Source organism: Lissotriton vulgaris, chromosome 12 (assembly GCF_964263255.1).
Source record: "Lissotriton vulgaris chromosome 12, aLisVul1.2, whole genome shotgun sequence".
Classification (NCBI taxonomy): domain Eukaryota; kingdom Metazoa; phylum Chordata; class Amphibia; order Caudata; family Salamandridae; genus Lissotriton; species Lissotriton vulgaris.
The window spans coordinates 592,478,636-592,498,080 of record NC_141700.1 but is presented as its reverse complement, the minus strand read 5'-3'; the positions used below and the strand labels follow the sequence as shown (position 1 = coordinate 592,498,080).

The 19,445-nt window shown below is 39.6% G+C and overlaps 1 protein-coding gene across 1 annotated transcript in view; it reads right to left on the bottom strand.

The window, feature by feature from the left end:
- The window catches only part of LOC147677797 (ATP-binding cassette sub-family C member 12-like), a 1,863,878-nt gene that overhangs the window by 749,686 nt on the left and 1,094,747 nt on the right, over positions 1 to 19,445 (bottom strand). The gene's annotated exons all lie outside the window — the stretch shown is intronic.

Genomic DNA, 19,445 nt, shown 5'->3' with positions numbered 1-19,445 from the left:
GGCCGAGAAAAAAGGGGGGTCCCAAAACGTGTTTTTCCCATGCAATTTTCCATAGGGCGGTTGGCCTCACTTTTAGCCTGAACGGCTGAATGGATTTACACCAAACTTGGCAAAATTGTAGGGACTGGTAGCCCGATGTGCCTTTGCTATGTCTCAAGATATAGGCTCCAGTGGTTTTTACAAAAATTAACTTTGAAAAATATATATTGGGCTACATTGGGCTATATATATGTTGGAGCCCAAATGTAGCCCAATGTAGCCCAATGTAGCCCAATGTAGCCCAAAGATGGCCACCAGAGACAAAAAAAACAAATGTAGCCCAAATATCAGCCAGATGTAGCCCAACTATAGCCCAATGACAGAATGTCCCAGAGTGTTCTAAAGAACAACTAGAGTGCTAACAGTCCTACTTATTACAAAGGTATGGCACACCTGAAGCCATCTTGATTGGAATAAAGTGGTAACTCTTAAAACATTTAATTTAAAAAGGAACAAAATGAGGGGGTTCATTTTGCCATAGAAAGTATGATTAGCGAATATATGACGAAATCCTGCATGTACTATTAGGCCGCAAATTAAAATAACGAAAACTTTTAGAGCGAATATGCCTTTAGCATACACTAAACAACTAAACTACCCTAAACCCTAAAACACTACCCCCAGCATGACCCTACACTACACAAACAGTACAACACTACCCTAAACCCTAAAACACTACCCCCAGCATGACCCTACACTACACAAACACAACAACACTACCCTAATCCCTAAAACACTACCCCCAGCATGACCCTACACTACGCAAACACTACAACACTACCAAAAACCCTAAAACACTACACCCCAGCATGACCCTACACTACGCAAACACTACAACACTACCCTAAACCCTAAAACCCTACCCCCAGCATGGCCCTACACTACACAAACACTACAACACAACCCTAAACCCTAAAACACTACCCCCAGCATGACCCTACACTACGCAAACACTACAACACAACCCTAAACCCTAAAACACTACCCCCAGCATGACCCTACACTACGCAAACACTACAACACAACCCTAAACCCTAAAACACTACCCCCAGCATGACCCTACGCTACGCAAACACTACAACACTACCCAAAACCCTAAAACACTACACCCCAGCATGACCCTACACTACGCAAACACTACAACACTACCCTAAACCCTAAAACACTACCCCCAGCATGACCCTACGCTACGCAAACACTACAACACTACCCCCAGCATGACCCTACACTACACAAACAGTACAACACTACCCTAAACGCTAAAACACTACCCCCAGCATGACCCTACACTACACAAACACTACAACACTACCCTAAACCCTAAAACACTACCCCCAGCATGACCCTACACTACGCAAACACTACAACACTACCCAAAACCCTAAAACACTACACCCCAGCATGACCCTACACTACGCAAACACTACAACACTACCCTAAACCCTAAAACCCTACCCCCAGCATGACCCTACACTACACAAACACTACAACACAACCCTAAACCCTAAAACACTACCCCCAGCATGACCCTACGCTACGCAAACACTACAACACAACCCTAAACCCTAAAACACTACCCCCAGCATGACCCTACGCTACGCAAACACTACAACACAACCCTAAACCCTAAAACACTACCCCCAGCATGACCCTACGCTACGCAAACACTACAACACTACCGTAAACCCTAAAACACTACCCCCAGCATGACCCTACGCTACGCAAACACTACAACACTACCCAAAACCCTAAAACACTACACCCCAGCATGACCCTACGCTACGCAAACACTACAACACTACCCTAAACCCTAAAACACTACCCCCAGCATGACCCTACGCTACGCAAACACTACAACACTACCCTAAACCCTAAAACACTACCCCCAGCATGACCCTACACTACGCAAACACTACAACACTACCCAAAACCCTAAAACACTACCCCCAGCATGACCCTACACTACGCAAACACTACAACACTACCCAAAACCCTAAAACACTACCCCCAGCATGACCCTACACTACGCAAACACTACAACACTACCCAAAACCCTAAAACACTACACCCCAGCATGACCCTACACTACGCAAACACTACAACACTACCCAAAACCCTAAAACACTACACCCCAGCATGACCCTACACTACGCAAACACTACAACACTACCCAAAACCCTAAAACACTACCCCCAGCATGACCCTACACTACGCAAACACTACAACACTACCCAAAACCCTAAAACACTACCCCCAGCATGACCCTACACTACGCAAACACTACAACACTATCCTAAACCCTAAAACACTACGCCCAGCATGACCCTACACTACGCAAACACTACAACACTACCCTAAACCCTAAAACACTAGCCCCAGCATGACCCTACACTACGCAAACACTACAGCACAACCCTAAACCCTAAAACACTACCCCCAGCATGACCCTACACTATGCAAACACTACAACACTACCCTAAACCCTAAAACACTACCCCCAGCATGACCCTGCACTACGCAAACACTACAACACAACCCTAAACCCTAAAACACTACCCCCAGCATGACCCTACACTAAACAACCACCACAACTCTACACTACACTAACACAACACTACACTACACAACACTACACTACACTACACAATCACTAACCCACGAAAAAATTAACACAAACCCACTTACCTCTCTCGTCATCGTGGTTTTCACAACGCAAATGCATTTACCATACATGCCTTTAAAACGTAATTCTTTGTAAAGGCATGCGCGATAAATGCACATGCGTTTTGAAACAATGCGGGATAATGGTATGCGAGGTCAATGACCTTGCGGGATAATGGTATGCGGACTGAAAGTCTGCGGGATAAAAAATGCGGGAAAATGGCTGCAAACCATGATTAGCAGCAGACTTCCCTGGTGAGCACTAGCTTTACTACAGTGATCTAATGAGCAACTAGAGTGCTAACATTCAGAATTTATGGCAAATGTGTGACACATCTGAATGCCTTCTTGGTAGAACCAAAGTAAACAAGCATTGAAAATGCAATAGATCTCGCCCTCGTTTAAGTTAAAGCCATTCTGTTTGTAATGAGGTGGCTTTTTAGCTTTGCTTTTATTAGTGTTTTTAAAACTTTCATGTAAATAACATGCATATGTATGCATATATGTATATGTATGCATGCATTTATATTTATATAGATATGCAGATTATATATGTTTATATATGTATATTACCTACTGGCGATAGCCAGTGGGTATATATAGTTAGGATTTTTTCTCTATGGGATTTCTGAAAATTCTATGTCTAATAACTTTGGCGTTTGTGGACGGAATTGGCTGAAATTTTCAGGAAAATGGCACATTTTGTTTCTGAGCAGCCCCTGAAAATTTGGGGGGGGTTCGTCAAGGGGGCCCGAGAAAAAAGGGGGGTCCCAAAACGCGTTTTTCCCATTCATTTTTCCATAGGGCGGTTGGACTCACTTTTAGCTCGAACGGCTGAATAGATTTACATGAAACTTGGCAAAATTGTAGATATGGTTTTCCCGACGTGCCTTTGCTATGTCTCAATATATGTGCTCCAGTGGATTTTGAGAAATGAACGTTTAAAAAAATATATATATCTGTGACAGCGGTCCGGTTAGCGCCCCGGTTCGCGTACCTGACGCGTAACGGAACTTCGCGAAGCGAAGCTGATTGGCTCTCCGGTGTCTGTCAACATTCTAAACAGTCCGGAGCGGCCGCCATCTTGTCTCTCGGTACGATCGAGAGACAAGATGTGGTGAAAAACGAAGGGGGAAATGAAGGAAAGGGGGCAAGGTAGACCACTCCTGACCCCCTAGGATTGATGAGGGGGATATTAAAGTGCCACGCGGGGCAAAAAATAAAAAAAATTTTTTTTTTGCGATTTTACGCCGTAGAGGCGCGTCCCGGTACGCGAACCGGGCAGCTCACCGGGCAGCTCACCGGGCAGCTCACCGGGCAGCTCACCGGGCAGCTCACCGGGCAGCTCACCGGGCAGCTAACCGGCAGCGTAGCTGTCAACATTGTAAACAGTCCGGAGCGGCCGCCATCTTGTCTCTCGGTAGGTTCGAGAGACAAGATGTGGTGAAAAAAGAAGGGGGAGATGAAGGAAAGGGGGCAAGGTAAACCCCTCCTGACCCCCTAGGATTGATGAGGGGGATATTAAAGTCCCCCGCGATTTTTCGCGGTAGAGGCGCTTCCCGGTACGCGAACCGGGCAGCTAACCGGCAGCGTAACGGGAGTCCGCCATCTTGTGTTTTTGGAGCGTCCGGTTCGCGTACCGGGTAGCGTCCCGGTAAGCGTAACAAGGGGAAAACCAAGAGAAACAGTAAAAAAAAAATTAAGGGAATAGATTTCCAGCAAACTTGGCAAAATTGTAGGGACTGTTTGTTTGATGTGCCTTTGCAAGGCCTCAAGATATGTGCACGTGTGGATTTTGTCTAATTAAGGTTAAAAAATATATATATATCTGTAAGCGTGCTCCGGCACGCTTACGTTACGGGTTTTGTTTGTGCTGCAGAGCCGATACGTCACGGTTATGCGACGCGCCATGAGGCGTCTCACGTGGCTACGTGATACGTCACGTAATAAAGAATATATTTTACAGCTATAGATATTAGCTTTTAAAAAACCAATGAAATTCACTGAAAAAACCATAGGTTATAGACCATATATAGTTAGGAATTTGCATTTACAAAACCTTGAAAATTCACTGAAAAAACCATAGGTTAGAGACCATATATAGTTAGCTGGACATTTTATTGACATAAAACCAATGAAATTCCATATATAGTTAGTTGCACTAACTATATATCGCGCACCCGCAATCCACTGCTGATGATGTCACATATTACATCATTCATGACATGGTCAGTGACATCACTGATGACATCACTGATGACATCTCAAATGACATCACTGATGACATCACCGATGACATCTCAAATGACATCACTGATGACATCATGACACACCAATACCAGTTACTACATACGCACTCACTGATTCCTACGTCTACACACACATTCACTCATTCACCCATACAATCACTCATACATACAGTCACTCATTATTACAACACTATGATATGCACTCATACACCTATGCAGACACTCACACACTGCCACTCATCCATGGAGTTACTCACACACCTAGTCAGTCCTGTAAAGAATCAATCACACTTCCATTTCCTCATCTATACAGTTAAACACAGAACACCATACTTCAGTGACATCACTGATGACATCACTGATGACATCACTGATGACATCTCAAATGACATCACTGATGACATCTCAAATGACATCACTGATGACATCATGACACACCAATACCAGTTACTACATACGCACTCACTGATTCCTACGTCTACACAGACATTCACTCATTCACCCATACAATCACTCATACATACAGTCACTCATTATTACAACACTATCATATGCACTCATACACCTAGTCAGTCCTGTGAAGAATCAATCACACTTCGATTTCCTCATCTATACAGTTAAACACAGAACACCATACTTTTCACACATATACTAACACATACTTACTCTCTTATACAATCACTGATACAAGTACACATTGATATGCACAGAGTCACACACCTCCCAGCCAGCCACACACACACTCAGTCTTCCATACATCCACTCATTCTTCAATATGTAAAACATATTTAAACTTTACAAAAACACACAGACACTAGATGATGTCATTTGAGATGTCATCAGTGATGTCATCAGTGATGTCATTTGAGATGTCATCAGTGATGTCATCAGTGATGTCACTGACCATGTCATGAATGATCTAATATGTGACATCATCAGCAGTGGATTGCGGGTGCGCGATATATAGTTAGTGCAACTAACTATATATGGAATTTCATTGGTTTTATGTCAATAAAATGTCCAGCTAACTATATATGGTCTCTAACCTATGGTTTTTTCAGTGAATTTTCAAGGTTTTGTAAATGCAAATTCCTAACTATATATGGTCTATAACCTATGGTTTTTTCAGTGAATATATATATATATATATTTATATATATATATATATATACATATATATATATATATATATATAAATATATATATATATATTCAATGAAAAAACCATAGGTTATAGACCATATATAGTTAGGAATTAGCATTTACAAAACCTTGAAAATTCACTGAAAAAACCATAGGTTATAGACCATATATAGTTAGGAATTCGCATTTAAAAAACCTTATTTTACTCACAAAAAACCATTGAAATTCCATATATAGTTAGTTGCACTAACTATATATCGCGCACCCGCAATCCACTGCTGCTGATGTCACATATTACATCATTCATGACATGGTCAGTGACATCACTGATGACATCACTGATGACATCTCAAATGACATCACTGATGACATCACTGATGACAACATCCAGTGACTGTATGTTTCTGTAAAGTTAAAATATGTCTTACATATTGAAGAATGAGTGGATGTATAAGTGTCTGGATGAAGGATTTAGTAGGTGCATGACTGACTGTATGAGTGAGTGATTAAATGTGTTTCACTGAGTGCATGGGTTAGTGACTAAACTGTCTTAATTTGTGCATCATTATGTCTGTTGTTCTGTAAACTGTTGCATGTGTTGATAAGTAGCTATATGAGTAACTATATGGGTTATTGATTGGTTGCCCTAGTATTTGTATGGGAGACTGAGTGTGTGTGTGGGTGGCTGGGAGGTGTATGACTCTGTGCATAGATGTGTGAGCAGTTGATTCACTAGATGTATGGTTTCAAAAGTGCATGTGGAAACAGCTGTATGGGCGGTTGACTGTGTGCATGAGTGTATTGGTGAGTGAATGGATATCTCAGTGCTACATGTCAAAGTAAGTACATATTTAAAACACAGTACATGTGCGAGTTGACATATATAAATAACTGTGCATAAGAGCCAGTGAATGTGTGAGTGGCTGTATGGATCATTGTGAACTTGTATCAGGGATTGTATAAGAGAGTAAATATGTGTTAGTATATGTTTGAATAAGTAAAGTTTGTATAACTGTATAGTTGAGGAAATGGGGGTGTGATTGATTCTTTGCATGACTGACTAGGTGTGTGAGTAACTCCATGGATGAGTGGCAGTCTGTGAGTGTCTGTTTACACTGATTGTATCTAAGGTTAAATTAGAGTCTGAAGAGGTTCATCGTATTATCACATGAATTATATCATCAGTGATGTGATCAGTAATGTCAAATGAGATGTCATCAGTGATGTCATCAGTGATGTCATTTGAGATGTCATCAGTGATGTCATCAGTGATGTCACTGACCATGTCATGAATGATGTAATATGTGACATCATCAGCAGTGGATTGCGGGTGCGCGATATAGTTAGTGCAACTAACTATATATGGAATTTCAATGGTTTTGTGTGAGTAAAATAAGGTTTTTTAAATGCGAATTCCTAACTATATATGGTCTATAACCTATGGTTTTTTCAGTGAATTTTCAAGGTTTTGTAAATGCTAATTCCTAACTATATATGGTCTATAACCTATGGTTTTTTCATTGAATTTCAATGGTTTTTTAAATGCTAATATCTGTAGCTGTAAAATGTATTCTTCTTTAAATCTTAAAATATATTTTACATGTTTTTTATACAATTTTTTTTAAAAAAAAATTATGTTTCGCTCCCAGTCCGCGACCCGGTCAGCTTCCCGTTAGCTCAATTTAAAGCCGCGGCTCGGTCCGCGAACCGGTAAACGTTCCTTTAGCGTAACTGTTACATTAGCATGACGTTTTGCGTTGTCGCGTAATACGTCATTGGACGCGCCAAGTTAGCGGACCCGGAAGCGGACCGGAAAGCGGAGCAAAGCGCGAAACGTAAACACAGCAGGTCATGTGACTCGATAATAACACTTTTCATTGGTTCATTTCACTTTTGGTTTCCTAATGATGTAATACTAGGTCATGTGATCTAAAATTAACACTTTTCATTGGTTTAGAACTTTTGCTTTTCCCAAATGATGAAAACCCCTCCTTCTTTCCTCACTCTGACTTTCATCTTGGTGAGAGAAAGACCCTTTTTCATTGTTCAGCAATGGCTTCAGTAGTTGCTTCAGCTAGTGTACCCCCACCACCACCTCCACCTCCTCATGGAAAGAGAGGACCACCTGCTCAAGTTTTCATAGAAGAAGAGGAAGATCAAGAAGAGGAGGAAGAGCAGGAAGAGCCTGAGTTTTTGCCAGAGGAGCCCAGGAGGTACAATAGAAAAGAAAACTACATCTGGCAATTTTTCAAATTTCCTGAAGGGCAAAAAAAAGTCAATGCCAGATATGTGTTTTGCCGTATTTGCGACGATCGACTTTCAAGGGGGATTGACAAGAAATACTCCTTCGGAAATTACACGATGCACAGGCATATGAGTAGGTGGCACCCAAACAATTATAGTGCTGCCCAGCTTCGCAATGAACAGCAAAATCCCCCGGCAATGGCGAGAAGATCTGTTGTCCAAGAAGTATCGGGACCAGAGGCGAGGGAGGTGGTCCCGAACATTCAAATGGACTTTGGGGAAGTAAAGCAAGTGTGCGTGCGGTGCAACCAATTAATTTGCTATAGAGAAAGTAGCATTACTCTTATAGTGAAAGCTATCCAAAATCATGTTTGCCCGAAACGCCCCAAAAAATAAATTCTTCTTTTTTTCGTTGCTCCTGTTGAGCCCTTTTCAATGAATCATTTTTGTTTCCCCCCTCCCCCCAAAAAACAAAAAAATTACAAAATGTTCAGAAAATACAAAAAAAATATAAAAAATGTTCAGAAAAATAATAAAAAAAATGTAAAACAACAAAAACCAAAAAAAAAGTTCTTTTCAGAACTACCTCCCCATTATAAAAAAAATTGGTAGAATTTTTGAAACTCTGCCAACCTCTATTTCTTTTAGTTCGCTCCCAGTTCGCACTCCGGTACGCGAACCGGGAGCGACCCCAAAATTTTTTTTTTTAAAAAGAACAGTAAGTATAAGGGATGGAAACAGACAGTTATGTTACAAGAAAGACAGCTATAGGGAGTAAAGAAAAGATACTGTTACCCGCAATCCACTTCTGATCATGTCACATATTACATCATTCTTGAGAAAAAAATACTTTAAAAATAAAGAAAACAAAAAAAAATCAACAAAAACAACAAACAATTAACATACAGTATTAGAAAAGTCTATCATTCTTTTATCCTTATAGTACGCTGCCCAGAACGCTTTCCGGTTCGCGTACTAGGCGCTCACCACGCAAAAAAAAAAAAATTTTTTTTTTTGCCCTGCTGGGCCCTTTTAAAACCTCCACATAAAACCTAGGGGGTCAAGGAGGATCTACTATGCCCCCTTATGGTAATTTCCCCCTTTGTTTTGGCCTCCTCTTGTCTCTCGATCCTACCGAGAGACAAGATGGCGGCCGCTCCGGACTGTTTAGAATGTTGACAGACACCGGAAAGCCAATCAGCTTCGCATCGCAAAGTTCCGTTACACGAAAAGTACGCGAACCGGAGCGCTACCCGGAGCGCTGTTACAGATATGTATCTTATTTTGAACGTTAATTTCTCAAAATCCACTGGAGCACATATATTGAGACCTAGCAAAGGCACATCGGGCTAACAGTCCCTACAATTTTGCCAAGTTTCGTGCAAATCCATTCAGCCATTCGGGCTAAAAGTGAGGCCAACCGCCCTATGGAAATTAACATGGGAAAAACGCGTTTTGGGACCCCCCTTTTTTCTCTGCCCCCCCTTGCCGAACACCCCCCAAATTTTCAGGGGCTGCTCAGAAACAAAATGTGCCATTTTCCTGAAAATTTCAGCCAATTCCGTCCACAAACGCCAAAGTTATTAGACATAGAATTTTCAGAAATCCCATAGGGAAAAAATCCTAACTATATATACCTACTGGCGACCGCCAGTAGGTAATATATATGTATGTATATATATGTATATAAATGTATATATATATATATATATATAATTCAATGAAAAAACCATAGGTTATAGACCATATATAGTTAGGGATTAGCATTTACAAAACCTTATTTTACTCACACAAAACCATTGAAATTCCATATATAGTTAGTTGCACTAACTATATATCGCGCACCCGCAATCCACTGCTGATGATGTCACATATTACATCATTCATGACATGGTCAGTGACATCACTGATGACATCACTGATGACATCACTGATGACAACATCCAGTGACTGTATGTTTCTGTAAAGTTAAAATATGTCTTACATATTGAAGAATGAGTGGATGTATAAGTGTCTGGATGAAGGATTTAGTAGGTGCATGACTGACTGTATGAGTGAGTGATTAAATGTGTCTCACTGAGTGCATGGGTTAGTGACTAAACTGTCTTAATTTGTGCATCATTATGTCTGTTGTTCTGTAAACTGCTGCATGTGTTGATAAGTAGCTATATGAGTAACTATATGGGTTATTGATTGGTTGCCCAAATATTTGTATGGGAGACTGAGTGTGTGTGTGGGTGGCTGGGAGGTGTGTGACTCTGTGCATAGATGTGTGAGCAGTTGATTCACTAGATGTATGGTTTCAAAAGTGCATGTGGAAACAGCTGTATGGGCGGTTGACTGTGTGCATGAGTGTATTGGTGAGTGAATGGATATCTCAGTGCTACATGTCAAAGTAAGTACATATGTAAAACACAGTACATGTGAGAGTTGACATATATAAATAACTGTGCATAAGAGCCAGTGAATGTGTGAGTGGCTGTATGGATCATTGTGAACTTGTATCAGGGATTGTATAAGAGAGTAAATATGTGTTAGTATATGTTTGAATAAGTAAAGTTTGTATAACTGTATAGTTGAGGAAATGGAGGTGTGATTGATTCTTTGCATGACTCACTAGGTGTGTGAGGAACTCCATGGATGAGTGACAGTCTGTGAGTGTCTGTTTACACTGATTGTATCTAAGGTTATATTAGACTCTGAAGAGGTTCATCGTATTATCACATGAATGATATCATCAGTGATGTGATCAGTAATGTCAAATGAGATGTCATCAGTGATGTCATCACTGATGTCATTTGAGATGTCATCAGTGATGTCATCAGTGATGTCACTGACCATGTCATGAATGATGTAATATGTGACATCATCAGCAGTGGATTGCGGGTGCGCGATATATAGTTAGTGCAACTAACTATATATGGAATTTCAATGGTTTTGTGTGAGTAAAATAAGGTTTTGTAAATGCTAATCCCTAACTATATATGGTCTATAACCTATGGTTTTTTCATTGAATTTCAATGGTTTTTTAAATGCAAATTTCTAACTATATATGGTCTATAACCTATGGTTTTTTTCGGTGAATTTCATTGGTTTTTTAAAAGCTAACATCTGTAGCTGTAAAATGTATTATTCTTTAAATCCCAAAATATATTTAGATGTTTATTGATAATTTTTTTTTAAATATTTTTTTCTTCGCTTCTAGTTCGCGAACCGGGAAGCTTTCCGTTAGCTCATCTTGATGCCGCGATCTAGTCCGCGAACCGGTCAACGTTACGTTAGCGGAACAGTGACGTGTCGCGGAAGCGCGACGTATCACGTTATCGCGTAATGCGTCTAATGACGCGTCGCGTTAGCGCTCCCGGAAGTGCTCCGGACCGCGAACCGGAAGCGATCTGGGACGCGGCGCGCGCCGCGTAACGTAAGCGGAACAGGTCATGTGACTTGTTTATCAAACTTCTCATTGGTTCATTTCACTTTTGGTTTCCAAATGATGTATGACTAGGTCATGTGACCTAAAAATAACACTTTTCATTGGCTCAGAACTTTTGTTTTCCAAAAATCATGTAAACCCCTCCTTATTTCCTCACTCTGACTTTCATCTTGGTGAGAGAAAGACCATTTATCTGAAGTTCCACAATGGCTTCCATTCTTGCTGCAGCTGGTGCACCCCCACCACCACCTCCACCTCCTCATAAGAAGAGAGGACCACCTAGTCAAATTTTGACTAACAGAGAGGAGGAAGATGAGCAAGAAGAAGAAGAGGACAGAGAGGAACCACAATTTGTCGAAGAGTTGCCCCGGGTTTCTAAACGAAAAACCAGTTTCATCTGGCAGTTTTTCAGCATCCCTCCTGGATCTAAGAAAGTAAATGCAAAATATGCCACCTGCCTCATCTGTGACTACAGATTGTCGAGAGGCACAGAAAAGAAGTACAGTATGGGAAACTATACAATGCATCGTCACATGAGCAGGTGGCATCCCAATAACTACAGCCGGGCTGAATTAAGGGATCTTGAAGACAATCCGACGGCAACTCCTGTGGCAAGATCTACATCCACATTGTCTTTGACGGGAAGAGAGGCACAAGAGACTGTGCCAAACATCCAACCCAACTTCCAGCACATGAAGTTAACTTGCATTTACTGTGGTGCTATGTTGTCATATGGCAACATGAGTGTCAACCTGATGAACATTGCATTTGAAAATCATAAATGCCCTAAAGCACCCAAAAAGTAATTTTTTTTTTTTGCTCCAGTTGAGCCGTTTTGAAAGCCTGTTTTTTGTTGTCTCCCCTCCATAAAAAACACAAAAAAAACATAAAACAGTTCTAAAAATACAAAAAAATCAAAAAATGTTCAAAAAATAAAAAAAAAATATAAAACAAGAAAAACAAAAAAAAACAGTTCTTTTCAGAACTACCTCCCCTTTCAAACAAAATTGCTAGAATGTTTATCACTCTGGCAAGCTCTATTTCTTTTGGTTCGCTTCAAATTCGCTGACCGGTTCGCGAACCTTAAGCGAACTAAAAAAATATTTTTTTAAAAAAAAGAAGAGTTAGTATAAGGGAAGTAAACAGAGAATAATGTAAAAAGAAAGACAGCTAGAGAGAGTAAATGAGAGATAGTGTCAATGACATCATCAGCAGTGCATTGCAGGTAAAAAGAGTGGAAAACATTTACCTTATAATTCTTGTTACCTTTTTAAAATATTTTTTAATACTTTCAATCTGTAAAACAAAGAACAAACATTTCAAAAAATATTAAAACATGTTTTTAAAAATTAGAAAAGACAAGGGAAAAGGTTCAAAAACAAACAGTTTTTCAACAACTTTGACATTTACAGAAGTCTCTGCTTCTCTACGTCCCCTACACAATCCTAAAGATATATATTCGAAAGAAACTGTATCTTGATGTTGCTGAACTGGAGCCTATTTTGGAACATGATGTTTTTCTTGCACTGCTAATGCCTCACAGTAGTGATGCAATAGCAGCGCAAAAAAGATGTAAAGCCATCATGAAATTGTGTCTAACATTGTAAATGATTGTTTTAGGATGCAAATAAGATGTGTTCTTTCAAGAGCTTTCTTTGAGGTGAGGCCTCTTTTTTTTTTTAAAAAAAACACTACTCAGAAGTACAGCACTCTAAGCATTAAAATTGATATTTACAGAACTCAGCTTACCCATATGTACCACACATTTCTAAATGTATATCATAAGTACAAAAAGCATAACATTAATTATACATGTTAAATGGTTTATTTTTGCTGTTCTCAGAATGTATCAAATTTCACTTAAATCAGTGACTTGAAGGTATTCATCATGCAACAGCGGGGAAAAAAAAACACAATCAAAATGACTGTGTTTAAAAAACCCATACAACCTAAGAAATCTGATTTCAAAACTCCTTAAAATTAACTTACTTTCAATGACGTCGAACGATCTCCTATGAACAGCATCCACTCTGTTGTGCTTTAAATATTTTCAGCCCGCCACTTTCTGAAAGAAAACCTCCATCGATACGTGAAATATGTTACATAGAAAAAAAACTTCTCTCATTATATCACATGTTTCCACTAGGCCAAATCATGTTGCCGCGATTCGCAAGTCTTGTAATTCTTCCAATCAAATCCCGACATTTTCTATTTTCGCAACTTTCAAAAATAAAATATTTGAGATTATTTTCACAATCCTGGACTACTAATATCTTACTCTTCTTTGTCACTCATGTTCTCCTTTTCCTATGACACTGATACTGCTTACTATGAAGCAGACTTACTTGCATCAGGTTTATATAGTTGGATTTTTAATCGAGACAGCATTGCAGACTTACATTCCCTCTACTTAAAATTTTGGTTTTAAAAACACCAGGTAAGAATTTTTAAGGTCAAACGGCAATTTTTTTTTGAAAGTTACAACAGAATCATTACAGAATGACCAGCCGTTTCCAGACTTTAAGTAAGCTGTATAATGTCCTGATGTTGTTGATGGACCATCGTGATAGATAATTGCTACAGTAACAAAAGTCCTCCCTGATATTGACAGCTGAGAAGCCACAACATTTTTTATTAAAGTTGACAATTTTGATCCATCAGGCCTACATCGTTGCATCATTAAAATGACATACTGGCCATATCTACGTATAAATAATGTTGACATCATATCACATTTACATTGGCTACACTCCATGTTGTGATCCGCTGCATTTACTAGCTTATTAAAGGACACTGATTTACTGTCTGGCAAAGTTAAATATATAAATCTTTCTGAGTCTACACTAGTAGTACTTGATACCATACAGTTCTCGCAGTCATGCTGCCATTGATAAGAAAGCCCAAACAGTTGATCTACATCTACACCCTCATCTTGCAATATATCAAGCATATACATTAAAAACTCCTGACAATCTTGCTGATTATTTTCAGAGAAGTCTGTTTGACCTGAACATTCATCTAACAGATAACGAACTTCAGACACACTTTCTACTTTTGTTCGATCAGTGCTACATTTCTCTAACACAGAATTCAACAAGCAGCATAAACTTTGTTCTGAATTGAACACAATCTGTTCTTTTAAACTCTCTAGTGAAAAGAGAACATTAACAACAACATTTGCATAGCAGTTGACACCAGAACTGTTTTCAAATTGAAAACCAACAATCTCTTCAACAGTATCCACTTTCTTTCTGCTAACAACTTTCGGTTCATTGACTTTTAGTCTTTTTGCAACAACCTCCCTACTATTACTGCTATTTCTACGTTTCCGGCCTACCACACGTTTCTCAAACAAAGGATATTGAGGCAAATGTGGCGCATACTCTCTTCTTAACCTATTGTATTCCTTAACACAATCTAGATCCGCACAAATGTTTGTGACATCACAGTCAATCAAGTACAATCCCGATAAAGTTCTAACTCGTGACAATGCCACATATGCCATACCCTCCTTGAACACTGAACTGCCAATATTCACCAATGCACAGTCTACACTTAAACCTTGCGATTTATGGATTGTCACCGCATATGCCAAGCAAACAGGAAACTGTTTACGGCGAACATATAAGTCTTTAACAAGCAAAAACCTAGCAGAACAACGAGCAATTCTCTGTACTTCCTCAATGCCATCAAATTTAATTCTTAAGAATTCTATTCCATCTCTATTTCTGTATTTCTCAAAATCAACAACATTACCCATTGATCCATTTACCAGACCTCTTTCTACATGTAAATTCCGTCTCAAAATGATTCGGCAATTTAAACACACATTCAGAGTCTTTTCAAAACCCGCTGTCTTAGATATAGTCTTCTCTAATGAATCCAATTTTGATTTCAAATTGTCTGACAAAATAATAGTTGATCCCATATGCTCTAATTTGTCGATAGCTTCAAGTTTCACAATCTCTTGCTTTTCTAAATTCAACATTTTGTTGTTGAAGATGGCACATTCTGCAAGAGTTGGCATGAGACATATCCCGGATTTCTTCTCAGTAATTTTCTGAAAAATATTCTCAGGCACAATCTCTTGTTTGGGATATAAATTTGACAGTAATCGTGCATTTAAAGCTTCTTTCCCATGCTCGGTCACTTTTCCAATTCTAATATCTTGTAGAATATTCTTGTAATCTTCATCCTTTGCCTGACGCATATTTTGATGCAGTTCTGCATAATTGAAGTTTAACCATATATTGACGTTGCCAATGCTCCCTAGGCACTTCCTGGTATCTTCATGCGTGAGTATTTTGAACACAGGTTGACCTTTTACTGGTGTCAGCTGTAGAAGATCTCCGAAAACAATGATGTGTTTCCCACCAAATAAGACATCATATTCAGTTTTAAGTACTTCTTGCATTCTCAAATGCACAAAGGCAAGCATGACATTGGAAACCATGCTTACTTCGTCAATGATAAGTAGTTTCATTTTCCTCAAGACTCTTGAAACTTCACAGCAAGCATCTCCAGATAACTTGTTGTATTGTAATTTGTTGTCATGCTCCACCGGCAGCATCAGTAGACGATGCAAAGTAATACCTTTAATATTATGTGCTGCCAGTCCAGTAGGAGCGGTGACAACACAAGACAGCGATGACTCAGTCCTTTCCTGCAAATAACAAGAGATTGCTTTAATGAGGAAACTTTTTCCAGTTCCCGCTTCTCCACTCACGTACAGTCGGACAGGCTTCAACGATGTACATGAGCACTCTTTCTTCTCATGACTTAATCCGTGCTCAATTTCCTTGGTAACTTCATCATATATTTTCCTCTGCTCAACGTTGAGTTGTTTTTCCAAGTCTTGTAAGTTAACTGAATCCTCCTGAGCATGTGCCATGGCTCTTTCTACTTCATTCATAGCAGTGGCAGCTTCATTTTCGATAATAGGTCCTCCAAGTGGATCTTGACTCAATGAAACAGAACTCTGACTGTCCTGAGAACTGTCTCTGGCAATCTCGGCTGCAATCGTTGCTTCCTGCTCAATTTCCAAAGTTAGCATTTCTTGATATCTAGAAAAAGCAGGACATTCTATGGACTCCTTGGCTGCATTGAAAGAGTCTTCGTAACAGAGGAAATCTCCAAGCAGTTCCTCTTCTGCACGCCAAGGCTTGAAAAGTTGCAAAAGTGCTAAATAGAAAAACTCCTTTTTTTCTGGAGATTCGCCACTCAATTTTCGATGGTTTACTAATTGGCATTTTCTTTGCTTGACCAGGCATCCCTCACTTCCAATTACAGCATACACTCCTTTCTCAATATCTTCTTTGATGTTCCTCTTGAATATATAATTTTGGAGAACCTCATATAGACAAACATTCTCAAGGTGACTGCTTCGATTTGGATAATATGTATCCAACATGTTGGTCTTCAAAATGTCGGTACTGTTTGGTTCCTTTTCTGCCAAATACTCAATTTCCCGAACAGGTTTTAGAACTCGATTTCGCGTTGCAGCAAGACCAAGACTCGCCCAAACGAGACTCCTGGATTTGGCATAGAGACTTGCTGAAGACAATCGATCAGAACATTCGTAAGCTCCGATTTCTCGATGCGACAACATCTTCAGACTGAAACTGTACAACTTCTTGCTGAGGCTCTTTTCATGGGAAATGTCCTCCCACATATCCTTCAGTTCGGTCTTTTCTTTTTTGGTGATGTAAGATGTCACATACCGAGCCACAGCCATACAGTTGTCAGCCACAAACTGTATATCCATGTTGGCATTCCACATGGACAAAATCACTGGGTTGTAGTCATTGATATACTTGGACTCTTCATTCCTTTTCAAATTGTATGTATTCTTGGGTGATTTCCTCGTCACATTATGTCGCAGCGAAGACATCAAACTGTTCACTCTTCCTTTAGAAATCACCGGTCGTGGAAAGTTGAAACGACATTTGGTGTAAAACTTGTCCTTGTTTCTGAATTTACGACGACAGTACTTTCCACAACGATGGCTTTGGAAACGTAGAACTTGTTCTCTTAGACTTTTCTTCTCCGTTGCGTTTGGAACAGCACACGTAGAATACTGTTCGATGAAATTCATCACTAAGTCATCCGGATCTGTTCCAAATTTAGGTGCATCCTTGATCCACAGCAACATATGTATATGAGGGGCACCTCTTGCTTGGTACTCCTTTCTCCAGAAGAAATCCAACACCTCTCCAAGAGGTGGATTCTTTTTATTTGTGATGAAAGACATCATAGCTTCAAATCTATGATTGAAGTACCTGCATACATTCACAGGATCCAAAGAACACAGTTCTCCAGGTGTCTTGAATTCAATGTTTTCAATATTTCCATTTGCCTCTCGTAGAAATTCAAGTAAGTCTTCCCAGCCATACTCGGCACAGCTCAGAGTGAGGAACCATGTTGGAGTTCCTAAGTTCCTCAGCATACATTTTAAATCACCATGACGACGGTACCAGTACTCATTAGTACCACGCTGACACGCCATGAGATTAATTAAGTGAGAATCCAAAATACTGTCTTGGACATTGACTTTATGCATAAAGTCACTTGCTGAGATGTTTCGCATGTGTATACCACTTTTTAAGATGTGGTTCACTGCATATGACAGTCCAGACAGATCGCTTTCAAACAGGAGATGAAACAAATAGGGAATGCATTGCCGAAACCTAGGATCTTCTGCATACAATCGTAAAGTCCGGTATTCAGACGCAGGAATTTGATGAGGTCGCTCATCATATCTTCCTCCTTGACCTGTGGGAAATAGCTGTGGGAAACACCGAGCTTCCAAACTTTCCTCCCAAACACTAATGGGACTCCCTTTGGCTTGTTTCATTTGAAACAACTCAATTGCATTCCCCATGACTTCCTTGGAATGCAAAGGATGAACACTATAATGTTCATATATTTCTTCACTTTTAGAGGCCTCTACTTTCTCAATTTGGCCTACACACAAATCGCTATCCTCTTCATCACTTACTTCCTCTTCTGCAACATATACATTCTTATAGTACTTATTATTTTTCTTCAAATACACTGTTGCCTTTTTGACTTTCCTAACATCCACTAAATCTTGCCATATTTTCTTATTCTTTGTCGGAACCCCATTAACCAAGATAACCAGAGGTTCCTCTTCCACTTTTTCTATTCCAATTGTGTTAATGTTTTTCTTCAAATCTAGAGGCAAATAAACAACTCTTCCCTTTAATCCTCTCTGTAAATCTGCTGGAGGCAACTTCCCTGTCTTTGGCTCCATTCTTACAATAGCCTGAAAGGGATGGATACTTTGAATCAAAATAGATTCATAAGTATTTAAATCCTTCAATTCAGAAGGAATCTCAACCAATTCCAGATTATTATGAACTGCCCTAGCAGGCATCTGGTTTTGGTTTAATTTATTACAACAATAAGTACACACACGTTGATCCGATCCCAAATCAAAATAATTTTCTACCATCAAGTATGTGGCTAAATCCTTCCATTCACTATTATTTTCCCTTTCACTTTTTGCATATAAATCAACTACCTTAGTCTGATTCTTATAATAAGTGCGTCGACAACATACACAAGTGAAATTAGGCCTCTCACTTGATTTCATCTGAAACGTGGCAATTTCCTTCTGAAAATTATCTGTACTGGAAACCTGTACATTATCTTCC